Source organism: Pipra filicauda, unplaced genomic scaffold (genome assembly GCF_003945595.2).
Source record: "Pipra filicauda isolate LSUMZ 115617 unplaced genomic scaffold, ASM394559v2 scaffold66_size7647185_pilon, whole genome shotgun sequence".
In the NCBI taxonomy this organism is placed as follows: Eukaryota; Metazoa; Chordata; class Aves; order Passeriformes; family Pipridae; genus Pipra; species Pipra filicauda.
The window spans coordinates 5,777,436-5,792,383 of record NW_024104831.1 but is presented as its reverse complement, the minus strand read 5'-3'; positions in this window follow the sequence as shown (position 1 = coordinate 5,792,383).

Here is a 14,948-nt window from a genome sequence, read left to right as displayed (position 1 = left end):
TACGTCCATGTGATCCTGGTCTACAGAGAGATACAGTTTAGTTTTAAGGTCCCAAACTGGAGAGCATTGTTCAGCCACACTTTGCTGACAGCACTGTGTAAAACCGCTCTGTGCTTTCTGCCTGTGCAGAGATGCCAGGAGTTGGGGTGAGGGATCCATGAGGGAGAACAACTGGAAGGGAACTTTATCATGAATAGGAATTCAGCTGCTTTGATGGTTGTACTGTTTCATTGCTAAGGTGCTTGGTTGCATTTAAATGCTTCAAGTAATCAAGGCTAAAGAATTGAGAGAATGCTCTTATGATCTTTGAGCTGGGGAAAGAACCTGTCAATTTTGTTATCAGTAGTAACTTGGCCTGGTATGTTACTTACTTTCAGAAAATGAGTGGCCAATCTGTAAACCACTCTGTGAACTAAATCCAGGCGTTCAGAGATGTAGTTTGACAAGGGACAAAAGAGTTCTCTGGAACAACTCCAGGCAAGCAAGGAGAAATCCAACATAAACCCAGCAAAGACATTGCTTTCCTATCAGTCCCTGCAGGTCTGACCATGATCTCTTGCAGGCTTCATCTCAAGTTCCTCTCCTGTCATGTCCTTTCCCATCTCCATTGCTTCTTCTTGAACTCACACCAGATCCTCACAGTGCAACCCTCTTGAGTTTGCTCCCTTACCCTTTTCTGGTTTAGACAGGTTTCCTATGCTGTGGTGCATTGAATTCTCTTCAGCATCAATAATTAATGAAAACATTATTTCTACTTTAGACTCTCACTGTGCCACTATTGGATTAAATGGGAATAATGAAAGATCTGGAATAGACGTTGAGTTGCTAGCAATGATGAAAACTGTGGAAACATTAGAAATGATTGAGAAAGCAGCAAAGTTATACGAAAATACATGCACACAAGCCTTGTGTTTTGTTCTATTTTCATAATAATGGTTAACAGTAATAGCACATCAACATTCTCAATAGTAATTTTATCTTTGCAATTGTAAACAACTACCGGAATCTTCTGTGTGATGGAAAGAGCAGGGCAAGAAATGGATAAACTGGGGGTTTTTTGTTTGTTTTTTAAAAAGAATATCCTAGGAGTGCTGTATTAAGTGTATTGTGCTCAATAAAAATGGTGTTGACCATGCAAACAGCAGTGAAAGCCATATCATATCCACTCGCTAATACGTGGTTGTAATTTTACTCTGTTGGATGTTCTCACTTGTATTCAGAAGCTTCTTGCACTTTATCCTTCTCTCCTGAGTGTCCTTCTTTGCAGGCTTGCAGGATAAAATGTCTGTATTATTACCCACTTTGTTTCCCTTTTTCAAAATACTGTAGTTACATTGTAATTCATACATGTTTTATTATAAACAATACTGCACTCTACCTGCTCCTAAATCGTCGTTCGCGAAGCCTAGCCATGATGACCACCTGCTAGTCTGACACTCTTGGGTAGGTTTCATGCATCGCCTTTTTGACAGCCTTTGATTGCATGCTTTGAAAGGCTGATTTTATTAGGTATGTTTCTTTGAAAACCCTTGAAAAAGGCAGCAATTGGCTAAATAGAGAAATTCTCCAAAAGACTCAGAAAACTAGATAGCCACATCCCTTTTTCAGAATATATATCTCTGCTTTGGCAAACAGGATACAGAAGCTGCTTCAGGCAGAAAGAATTCAGGGCAGCCAGTGATTTCTTTGATTGAACCCTCTCTAACTCCTCCACCTGACATCCACTACGTAGCAAGAGCGGCTTGTTTTGTACACAGTACATCGTCTGTGATTTTTGTCCATATACCAGTGAAAACAGTGTTGGACAGGCAATGCCTGGGCTTCTACTGTGCAATAAAGCTGCTAAAGAATAATCATCACGTTGTATCTCACCTTCAAGGTGGAGAGATGGACAGTGAAACAATGGACATCAGTAGCTGACCTATGTGTCAAAGGCTGTAAATCGTCAGCACATAAAATTCTACAGGGTAAATCCTGCAGGCTCAGAGGAGCCTATAGGATCACCACAAGGCTCAGCTAAGTTCTGGAAGATAAACCTGCCAGGGATTCATTGAATCCCAGATTTAATTCTTTCCTTTTCCCAAATGTTTCATCTAATAGTCAGCATCAGAAGCAACAGCAAAGAAAAATGGAAAAGTTAATGTTTCAAAAGATCTCCTTCCTGGTTTATATTTACTGGTATATTCTCTCTGTGAATCTTCCTTTAAAGACACCCTGGAATATTTTTCCCATCAATTTCCTTTTGTCTTTCTGTAAGTTCTTCTACTGTATTCATCACTGCAATATTTTGTGGCACTTTCAAGGAACTTGGCTAACTGTCCTTGCTTTCACCTCCCTTCTTCTGGGAGGAAAGTGTGCACATTGGAGCCCTTTGTCTGGAATGCTTTGGAGATATAATGTCCAAAAAGTGAATGTGTATGCTTGTATGTCTAGAAATTCCTATTAAATGCCAAGGTCAAAAAAATATACATTGCACATTGAAGTAGGAGGTTGTGAGATTTAAGGGAAGGTGAGATCGTGCCAAGGAAGAGTATCAAATTTTAGCTAAAATATTAAAATATAATTTTAAATGTTCAAGCTCCTAAATTTTGTGAGTGTTCTCAAGACACATTCTCTGGGATCAATTAACAATGCTTTAAGTAATAAGTTGTAATTTACTTTCTGCAGTCATTGACCATGAAGATTTGCAGCTGATAGTGAGGTAATAAAATATACAATGTATATTTTAAACATGCATCAATTCACAAAGTTAATTTGTAGTTTAGAGAGCTAAAAATCTACGTATGATACATTTTAGCTAAATTGCTTAGAGAAATAATATCTCAGAAATATGATGTTTTGTGTGGAATGTTACTGTAGAAAGGTAGGAAACACTAACAACTTAGAAATGTGCAAATGTTGGGATTAATTGAAAGGATCATATCCTGCTGACAGACCATCAGCACCACTGCAGCCAGCTGCCAGCTGAGTTTGGGACAGAGGAAGAACAGCAGTTGTTCCCTTCTAATTTTATTTGTTGAAAGCTCATTCTCACTTCTGACTTTGAAGCCACGTTTTCTTGAATCACAGTTTGATGTGGAGTGATTCTGTAGTCTTTCTAATGAGAAATGCTTAAGTACAGATCATTCAGGAAAAGGACTTGTACCACACAAGCATCTTCTTGCACAGTGGAAATGGTATTAAAAAAAAAAAAAAAAGATGTATTCAGGCTTTACATTGCTTTTCTTTTCCATTGCTACTCAGAAGCAAACTATTGGACTTTTCTCTCTGAGGGGCAATTAGAGGGACACAGTGAGCAAGGCTTCATGGGGAGACAGGAACAGCCCTGACTCTTGCTGCCCAGCTCCCAGCTCTGAGAGCTGCTTCCCCAAATGGCACACTCTGTCTCACTGAAGTGGGAAAAGAAGGTGAACTCTAGAGAGCTGTAAAATCAGAAATGTTACAACATCTAGGACATCAATCAGCAATGCTATTTATCCAAACTATAGAACTTTGTATGCTGAAAATGGTTCAGCTCAGATCGAAAGGTTGTTTAGCAATGATTTGAAGAGGTTTGGGGGAAGAGGATCTTAATTACATATTCTGGTTTTTGCATTTCTCCAGTTGAAATTATTGGAATCTTTTTGCATATCATAAGCTGCACCATGTAGAAAGGGAAAAAATACTTCTAGAGACCATGGGCTCAAGAGTCCTTCTCACTGACGGGAACTGGCTTTGCCAGGGAAGCCTGCCATGTAATCCTTCCCACGAGATGGTTAAACTCACTTTTTTCACTTGGTATTACTCACTGCTCTTCCTAAGATCAATCATTCAACTAGAATCTGCTGCTAATTTCCAGCTTAATTTTATCAATTAGTGGTATGTTATTGTTTAGGAAAAAGTTTCATAAATTAAATAAATGAATTCTCCATGCATGAAGATATTTTAGCTTCAAAGTCAAATATCTCTGCATCTGGATTAGAAGTCTCAAATTTTTAAAGCTGTTTCGTCACCTTGAACAAGAGACAGAGGCTTCCTGGGATTTTGAAAATCACTGAGGAACTGAACATTTTTGCAAATATCTGGGTTTCCTCTATTTGCTGTTTATGAAACATAAATGGACTTTCAAATCTGGTTCTATCACTGTGTACCTAGAAAACAGAACATCTTCTGAATTGGTGGGCACAAAGTTTCATCTTCATTCCAGAGAAGCATAAGATGTTGAAGCATTTTAAACCTGCTTGATGTGGAATTAAATGTACTCCTTTTGTGTCTGAAAAAACAAGTTTACAAGCTGTGACACCTGTAGAGATGTAAGTTGATCAAATATGCAAAGCAAAAGCTATGACAAAATGACACAAGGTATAAAAGCTTATCATGGACTGCGTAGGAACTGGTCTTGTCATTCATAAGTCCCTGAAGTTCTGTGTATTTGTGGAATCTTTGCCTAACATCTAAATGGATAATTTTTTAAATCCTTAATGCTTGTGCCAGTAAAATAGTGATATTAATAGGAATTTTTTGAGTGACACTAATATTTGTTATTGCAAACGGTGAAAAATTGCCAAAAGGAGAATGTACTTAGTTCTTAAAAACACCACCAACAAAAAAACACTGAGAGAGAAAAAGAAGCTTCATGACCTCAGATCACTGCCTCATTTTTCAGTACAGAAAGATGTCAGTACAGAAAGAGGAGTTGATCTCTTACCTTAAGTTTAGTGACTGCCATCAGTATTTAGCTCTTCAGTGACCTGCTGTGTTGCACTAAGATTACTGGGTTTTCTTTCTAAGCCAATACTCTTTATATATCTGTGATTTAAATTTATTCGTGTAAGACCTGGGTGGGGATATGCAGTCAGTGCCCATTTTTGAGCATGGAGCAGTTTCCTGAGGTTGAAATCTCTGTGAATGTCAATAAGCCCTTGCCTCCTGAAGTTTAATATACAGTTAAGACAGGTAAATCCTTGCGTGGTTCACATGGAAGTGATGTAGCCTGACAGTGACAGATGAGAAATTGGTTACTGCAAGATGGGAGGAGGAGGTGGGAACTGTGGCTGTATGGATAAGCCCAGATAGGCCCAACTCCACTAACATTTCTTGTCTAAAGGCTAGGGATCCAGTCTGAGCCAGGAATCCGGGTCTTGCTGTCATCAACAGAGGGAAATAGGTACCAATTTCATAGTGACAGCAGCAGGATTGATCTGATCTCCCTATGGAGGCATTGCTCTTTCTTGGTAGCAATTAATACTGGGAAGGTAGTGGTGTTTGTTTGTCCGATATAGTTATATCCAGTAGTACAAAGCAGCTCCTAGATCTGTGTGGCAGAGGAGGATGGCTCCCTGCAGTGGCGTCACTATCTCTACCAAGATCAACAGAGTTGATTTCTTTCTTTAAAAAAAAAAACCAACAGAAAACCCCCAGAATCCAATTCTAGTCACAAACTCTGTAATAGGTTCCAGCAAGTACTAAGTCTGAAAATTACTGAAGATGTATGGGTGTGTGTCAATTGTGCTTGTTAGGGTCAGGTGGCAAAATACTGTTACTGGTAGACAGTCTCTAATTATAGTCCTTGTTCCATGCTAACTATGAATAGAAACCACTAGGAGTCTTGCAAGGAATTGCAAGATTTCCAAATTAGTCTTGCAGACTTGTGAAATTTGACTTTTTAAATGAGATTTGAATAAGCATCTGGACAGACTACAGACCTATGAAATTCAGCGTGTCACTATGACATGACACTGGGGTTATTGATCTCCTCCCACTTTCATTTTCTAAGCTACAAACCCAACAATTTCAACATAATGAAATTTCTTAAATTCATTGGTTGAGAAGACAGTAAATCTCTTTTTCTCCCTGTAGAATATATTCTACTCTGCATTGGTTCTTGTTAATTTTCAACCTACAATAAAACATATTTGCAATAAATTATTACACAACAGATTTATTAGTTTCATTTGACTGAAGTTACCAGAGTGGCTAGTCATCGATGTTTCATCATTTGGGACCTGGATTTATCCTTTTCCCTTTTCTTTTTAACTGAATTATTGTCTTTAGAATATTGGTTATTTCTAAAGGAATTTTAGAACATGTGAAGGCTATCTCATAATAGGGTTTTTTCCTTACGTTTGCTTTCCTTTCCCCTTTTCACTGCATAAGGTAGTTTCAATAGCTCTTGCTGCCTTTGTAAATTTGTATAGTAATTCGTATTTATTCATTGGTACAATAGATACCAGAAGACCTCTGTGTGATATCAACTTGTATTGCATCAGATGCATCTTGTTGAGATGCCCTAAAACAAAAGGGAAAATTATATCTACTCATTTCCCCTATAGGTTCAATGAAGATGATTAAACTTTCAATGTAAGTGCAATGTGTGTTAATACATTTCATGTGCATTAATGCAGAAAATTCTGCCAAGTCCTTTCAATTGATTTTTATTCTTTCTTGAGAAGAATTTTAAAATTTTTCATCTGGCAGGAATTTGTCATTTCCTAATTCAGAAGTCACATCACTTCAGGCTAAAAATGCCCAAATTAAATGGGTTGAAATTGAAGAAATTAAAATTTAGTGATGGCTGAATGGCAAGAAAGCAGAAAGGCCGATAGAGAAATTACTTTGATCAGTCTGGTCTGGTAGAAGGTGACCTTGCCCATGGCAGAGTGGTTGGAACTAGATGATCCCTAAGATCCCTTCCAAACCCAAGACATTCTATGATTTTATGACTTTTTCTTCCCAATGAATAATATAAGACTTTACAGAATATTTTAGAAGGCCTGGCTGATATAAGGATAACACCAATTCCAGGCCTTGATTGCACCACTCAGCTGGGTTTGGAGGCCTCACTGTGCTCACATAAAGCAAGGAGGTCTGGAAGGTACTCAGTAACTTAAAATTGAGGCTATAATGAAAGAATTTTAGCTTGAATTTACCAAATCACTGTGTAGCTCTTCCAGAATGAGCAGCAGAATCTGCATCACACCAGAGACCTGGTGGGATGAAGAGGTCTGTGTGCCCCCACGCCTGAGAAGTGTCCCAGCCTGGTGGCTCATGACATGACTGGATTCCAACTGCTGCTTTTCCCTGAGTGAATGTCTACTTCTGGTAAATGCCCTGTGGTGACAACAGCAACATAACTTACCACTCCTCCCGTCACACATCCTTTCTTTCATCCCAGAGGGAAAAAGACACTTCATTCAGCTTTTCAATTATTACTTTTCCAGAATCACAGCTGCAGCCAACTGCACATTTTCCCCAGGTTCATCCAATACAGTATTTACTCCTGTCCCTATTCTTGCTTGAGCTCCGAGCAGGGACTTTATCTGGTGACGGGCACATTATAACCATCACTGCTTACCCTGCAGTTTCTACTATAAATGGTTTCAGGAAAAGTGGATACCTTCTTGCTTGAGCTTCTCTCACTAAAATATATTAGAAACAGTTGAGTAAATTCCCATATTCCAGTTTGAAAACTGTGGGGACCAACCTGAGAAAGATAATAAGGACCTCAAAATGTTCAGCTGCAGCTTTTTTTGGATTAAAGCTGTAGTTGCCTGGCTGACAGAGAGCAGACAGCAATAAGGCAGATGCTTCCTTGCCTCCCATATGTCCACTGTACAAAATTAAATTCCAACTCCAGTCAGTTAGATAGGATTTCTCACACTGAGTGGTGAGAAATCCTGTCCTCTGGAGTTTTCAGCAGACCCACTTGCTCTCCCAGCAGCTCCCTCCTCCCTGTGCTGCGCCTGACACATAATTGTAGGAGAAGCAGAACTGCCTCTGGACGTGGTGCTCTGCCCAAAGGCAGCCTCCTGCAGCACCCACCCAACGGCACCGTTTTCTCCCAGAAATGAGGTCTGAGAAACAGTCCCGTGAAAGCAGGGGAGGAGCAAAGGGTGTCTCCTTAAATCCTCTGAAACACTCTGCCTCATGTGCTCTGGCTTGATTCAGGGAGCAGAGTTTCTCATTATTTCTTTGAATAAAAATCATTGAATGGAACATCAAAAGAACAATCTGGGAGCCTTAGGACATGTTTGATGGCTGTACAGATTCTTGATAGAGCAACAGAGTAGTTGCTTAAGGGAGGACTTTATACCCACCCCCGAATGCTGCAAAACATGGCACAAAAGCCTCCAAAGAGACATCAGCTAATAATAAAACTGCTAACTATAATCACACAACAAGAGGAAGGGAATTATTTTCTTCCATAAATTGTTTCACAATATTAAAAATATTCTTTTTTTTTTTTCCAAAGGCTTCTTCCTGCAGGGAGTAGCTTCTGCACAGGCATTTGGAAGAAAGTGCCTGTAGTTACTGCTGGAGTAGACAGGGATAATACTGCCAGCATCTTCAGAAAAGCAGAAGAGTAGAATCTAGGAATGTTCAAAGAGGCTGAAGTCCTTCTGATGGCATTTTTATGACAACTCCCCAGATGAAGTGATTTGAACTTCTGTTACTATTATTCAAATGTGAGAGTATTTTTTTCTCTTTCACTTCAAATACCCTTCACTAGATGTATAAATGCTGTAAATGTGGTCTCTATGAAACATTTTTTTTGATGGCCTTTTAATTATAATAATTAAAATCTGTTTACAAAGTCAGACGAGAAGAAGGTTGAGCTAGTTTGGCCTGTGACTTTGCCTGCCTAAAGCTTCCTGGTGACAGAGATGGTAACAGTTTTTGACTGTGAAAAAGTCTTAGCTCTACAGCAACAACAGCCACAGCCTGATGGAGTGTTTTGTGTCAGCAGAAAATACTGACATATAATATTTTCATACCCATGATAGTATAAATGACCTTAAGCTTTGAATAAAATTCAGTAGCTGGTGTATCTGTTTAAATGATTAATCAATAAGCCCGGAACAAATCTCCCCTGTCATTTCTGTGTCTGCCTGCTGTGCCAAGTGCACAAAGAAAGCACGAAGACATCAGTATGAGATGCATTTTCAGTCAGGGAGCTTTTAGGGAAATTACAGGGTTCTGCAGAATTTCATTCCCCATTAGGACTGACTAGTGTTAAAGTGGAAAAGGAAAGATCTCTTATACCTTTTCCCCTCTGAGAATCTGTATGCTAAGTTTAGGCAGAATGTTTTATCTAATTGAGAATAATTACTCTATAAAACCAAGCCTGTCATTTCCTTTTTTTGTGACAATCCAGTTTTAGTCTACCATTAATATGCACAGAGTAGAGCATTGCTGTGACATTTTGTGGATAGTTTAAAACACTGAGAGTATGTCCCTTGTTCTGACCCGCAGAACAAAAATAAACAAAGGAACAGTTTCTACTTGGCAAAACCTTCATCTGTAAGCCCAAAGTAAGAAGATTTTCTTTACCAAAATATGGCACTGTAGGTGTTAGACTTGGCTTTGGTAGTGTTCACCTCCTTTGCCAGATAATGCTACACCAAACAGACTTTCTGCGGTTGCATTTGAGATACCTGCTTATAAGCACTACAGAATATCTGTGAATTAAAAGAAAAAAAAAGAAAGAGTATTTTAACATTTTTTATTTTCTTGTCTATCCACTTCAAGCAGGTCAGTGTACATTGACCTTTATAAGCCAGACAAGACAAAAGGCTTAAGGGGAGCATTTCCCAGTGGCCTAGAGAGGCTCACTGGCCATTGCAAGGTGCCTCAGCAGACACTGCATCAATCAGATTGGGAAAATCTGCACAGCTGACCCCTAAAAAAAAGTTTATAAAGCAAAACTCCTATCTCTACCCTGGTCAACACTCACTGTTTGGTGCATTAGGACTTTAACTTTTAAGCATTTCACACTTGAGAATAAATCTGTGATTTTTAAAAATCTAACCAAAGAAAACAGGGAGGGAGGGGAAGAATGATTTTGTGGTCTATTATTTGCAAGTCATGTATACTGATCTTACTCACATGACCACGAAAAATATTCTAGCAATAGTGCCTTATTACTTCTTTTTTTTAATATGTCTGCATCTTCATATGGTAGACATTCTTCCCCTCTCTCTGGTTCCTCCTCAAACACAGCTGTAAAAAATCTCCATAAAATGACTCGGTCATTTATTGCTTCTAAATTCTCTGTTACCTTCCAAACTCTTACTGCCAGTTGTAGTGAGACATTTCTGTATCAGAAACACACATGTACAGCCTAACTCTCTTCGAAGGCTTTCACCCAGCTGGTCCAGTGATGAGGATTTATAGATTGGCTTTTTCAGTGTAACTTTTAAAGTTGAGTTTGGAGCAACCCTCTGTCATGGCCAAAGAATGCTTTGCTCCCCACTGCCACAGCCAACCTACCACAGGGAGAAACAAATCCAGATGAAAGCCATCATACATGAAAGCTCCATCTCCTTGAATATTAGCATACAGTTTACATGCACAATGGATGTAATGGGAAAATTAGTAATGGTCACAAGATGATATTACCTTGTGCCTCCTAGAGTGGGCCAGTCTCATTCATTGATAGTTCTCATCAGTAAAAAGAATCCCTTACTTTCAAGTCTGTCCTTGAAAGCAGGATGGAGTTGAGGTAGATGTTTTCCAACGTAATGTGTCATTGAGTGCCAGCTGACCTATGGCCTACAATATAGAAACTGTTTGACTATGGCATAGCATTAAAAATATGACCTGATGTTATTATTCGGGTTAAGTGTTATCACCCTGTCCTCAGCAGTGCAGCTCAGCAACGCACTCAGTGCTTCAATATGCAATGTGAATATAGCATGTGTGCTCTGTTCTGAATGCAGCATCTGAATTCCACATCTACTGAGAAAAATCAGAGTCCTTGAAGATGAAAAGCTTCAGCTTAGTGCAGGATGTATAGACATTCCTGTACAGTTCAGCTTTATCATCCTTCAATTAAAAATTAGTCTTTTCAGGACCTATTTTTCTTCTCACACTCACCAGTCCTAACTTCAACACTTGCTCAAAGGCTGTACTTCGGCCCCTCACTCTGGTAAGCCCCCTACAGTGTGGGAAGGCAAGCTGGTGAGGGCTCATAGTTGTCAGCACATCCGTGCTCAGTAGCTGGCAGTGTGAGGTCAGGCATCTGCTCTGTGCAGAAACACTGTGTATGGAAACACAATGCACAGTTAGCCTCCTCTTGTAAATACACCTCCTTCCCCCCAACCCCCCATGATGCAAAAGTATTTAGCTCTCAACAAGAAGCCTCCTGAGGCAGGAGAGGCCTGCAGGAAATATTTTGCAAGGATCAAGGAGCATTTACTGAGCTCCTAAGCACCAGAGAGACTCTCCTTCAAATTTCAGTGCAACTCTCTTTCGAAAAATAAAAACACAAGCCTAGAATGTTTCCCAAAGGCAAAGTGGGCTAAAAAAGGCTCCTCCAACAGGAAAAGTTTGCACTTTGCATGACAGCTTGACTAATCTTGGCTGATGCATCTATCAGCTTTTAGTTGTAAAACTAATTGTACTACAGACAGGCAAGTAGGAAAAGGGCTTTCGTCAATGCCCATGGCTTTGAAGTCGGGTTTCAGACCAGCAGTTGTTTACAAACAATTTGCTTGATGCAGCAAGGTATCATCATTTTCACATTTCTGACTGAAAAGAAGTCCTGGGAGCTCTTTCTCTCTTCCTCGTAAAATCCTCATAAAGCTCTGGGGTGTCCCCTAGCTCCAGTGGGCTGTGTCTCCTGCATAATAAAAATGTCTTCCAAGCAAAACACCCCAATTAAATCAGTGAAAATGTTGCCTGAACGAGGATCTGGCCTCATGGATGTTAAGCTGAGTGAAAAGATCTTTACATGATTGATTTCCCAAGCCTCTCAGCATTGGAGTATCCTGTTCCTGAATCCTCTGCTCAGCCAGAAGGCAATTATGTGCAATCTCATCAGCGGTGAACAAGAGGAAATAACTGCCTCATGGTGCAACATGTGATAATGATGCTCACTTGGGGTATGTGCCTTGTCCACTGCTGCTGCTCCAGATAGATGTTTATGAGGTGTTCCTCAGCAGTGCTATTGTTCAACAAATATCTTCCTTCCTTCTACAAGGGCTTTTGGTGTCATTCTCGAACTGGGTCATCCTCAACTTTATTTTATTCACCCCAGTATCACTTGATATTTAAAATTTTGCTTTGGTTGTTGCTGGTTACCCTGACCTTCAGAGCTGCAGGGCGACTCACAGATATTCCCTGGTTAAGAGAGGTAGCAATGGAAATGTTGCAGTTTCCCTCCTTTGCAAAGTTTGCCTCGGAAGGATGGTGGGGAATGAACTGGCCAGCCACAAGAAATCAGCAACTGGTCCTGTTGTGTTGCTGCAAATGCATTTCTTTGCTCCTGTCCATGTATGAAAGCCAGCCTCAGTTAGAACAGCTCCCCAAAAAGTCTTTGTAGTGCTGGCCACTTGAATCCACATGTTGGTTTTGTATGCGAGGAAACAGGTACAAACAAAACATTCAGAGGGGCAGAGGACCACACAGAGGCTGTTTCACAGCTGGCCCAGATCACTGTGGTTTGACAAACATTTTCATCTCTCTCTAAAGTGTCTCTTACTGCCAGAACTTCAGAGGACATCCTGGTTTACTTCCCACCAGTGTTTCTAGAGGTGTCTGTCAGCAGTGTTTTCTGCTCCCATTTGTTGCGTCACAGCAGAAAACAAGATGTCAGGAATGCTCTGGACCTGTCTGTCCAGATCAGCCTATGCACTGCAGAGCTGCTGGGAGAGACCCTGATCTCCTCCTGCCCCTTCCCAAGGTGATGGATTTTCCCATCCTTACAGGTACATTATTTCCCACTGCCAGGAGAAACCTGCCTACTTTCCAAAAATATGAGAGGAATTTTTTTCCCAGTTGTCTCCTAGAGAGGATCCATTTTGCAGGAGATTATTCTGCTGCAGGCAAGGATCACAGCACACTTGTCCGTCACTGCTGCTGTCACCAAAGGCCTGCAGAGGCATCGGGAGCCATTCAAAGGAGCTCACATATGACAGCAAACACTGTAGATGGTACAAGGGGTATTGCAGCAGTAAGTGGTGGCTGAAAGACTGAGAGAGGCAAGAGGAAGGCACGGACAAAGTGCAGGTTGAAGCAGGTATTTTCTGGGAGGTGAGGGAGAGCAATGACTTGTCAGGAAAACTTTTCCAGCACCACTGGCTGATTTCTGAGGAAGCCCACACTGCCTGGCCTCTAGCTTGGTAAAACGCACTTGATTTTTCCCCCTCCTGCTTTGCTGTGCTGAGGTAGCAATGCTGAGTGTTCGTCAGCACAGGGGGATAGCACATCTAAACCACTCCTCTCTCCACAGAGTCAAATATATACAGCTGTCAAAACCAAACTTCCTTCAAAAATTGAAATCCTTTTGGAAGTAGTGATAACAAAGCAGAAATTCTAGGCTTTATAAAACTCTTCTCTACCTTGACTGTGAAGGCTGTTTTTTATTAGGATGAAAGGCTTTGCTATTGCAGGACCTTTTTCTTCAACATGGTAGTCCCGCTTCAAAAAGGTGCCAACAAAAGTGCAGGCAGAAACACCAGCCATTTCTGGCTGCTTCATGTCACTGATCAAGCTCAGACATGTCCTCCTCACCCAGTCCCTGACTTTTGGAAGTTATACACAGTCATTCCAAGGCAACAATTGCCTTCCCTCATGACATAACAAGGTCTGAATGAATTATTCAGTGTGGCTCAAGACTTTTTAATAATTAATCATGAAAGCCTAGAAAAAAACCCCTAATACCATTGGTACCTTTCCCAACAATCAGGCTTGCCAAACAGAAGAGTTCCATGGGGGGAACAGCAGAAATTGTCAGAGAAGCTGTGTATGGGGCTGGTAACCATCCCACTTCTGCCAAGCAATTGATGCTGCTACACCCCACACAGCATTTAGGGAATGAAATCAAGGTCTCCCTGTTTCCAGTTGTTTCCCAACGGCAGATCTACCCACTCCCTCAAGATGAGTGGAAGCTCAGCACACTTGCAGGAGTGTAGAACCAGCATCTCTCTACCAGACACACACTCTGAACTGGGCTAGTATGCTTGCAGTCCTGATTTACTGGGCTGCAGGTGCAGCCTGCAGCACAGGATTTATACAAACACCAATTCCTAAAGAGTCTTCTGCAATTTTGCTGGTTTTGATAGCTCTTCTGTGTCCTCCTACAATTTCTTAGGCCTTCTCACCCCTGTTTCTCCTCTATTCCTGTGTATTGCTGTGGAAGTAAAGGGGAGATGCCCACCCTTGGACCCATGTCTCCATAGGCAGAGAGACTATTTTGCTTGACGAGTTGGTTCCCATTGTCCAGAGCGTGTTTTACTTACCAACCAGCTGGTAAAGTACACAAGTTGCTGTCACACTACAGCTGGGAGGCCTGTGAGTGGTTTTCAATAAAGCCTAGTTTTGCAATGCTAATGCTATTTCAGTTGCTAATATATTGGCATGGTTTCCAAAGCATTGTCATGAGAGGAAGAAAAGCCAGATAGTTGATATTCATACCAGAGCTAAGCACTATATGCCATATTCTCATCATTGTGGTCTGTTTTCCAAGTAGGGCATTAAATGGACTATATGCTTATTCCTTATTTCCTTTTTATACCTAGACTTGAGCCCCATGCTTAGAGATGCATTTGCTACTATTTTACAAATTTCAGACATAGTTTGTGTAAGTCACACCTTGTCCTGTCATGTGCACCTCGGGGAAGAATCTGGCTCCCTCCTCTGTGTCTCCTCCAAGTAGACAGCTGAAGAGAGCAGTGAGCTCCTGTCATCCACAGCTCCTTACAATGACTGGGAATTTCACTACCTCTCCTTACCTTTCATGTGGCACAGCCCCCACCTCTCCAGGTGCCCTCCACTGGACTTGCTCCAGTGTGGCAATGTCTTTCTCATGCTGGGGAGCCCTAAAGTGGACCCAGTGCTCCAGGCATGGTCTCACTGAGGGGAAGAGAGATGAAGGATCACTTTCCTGGATGCTGAGAGGCTTACTTTAGCAAAACAAGTGATTGCCTCACCAAACCCAGTCATGCCATGTCTTCTGAGCCAGCACTGCA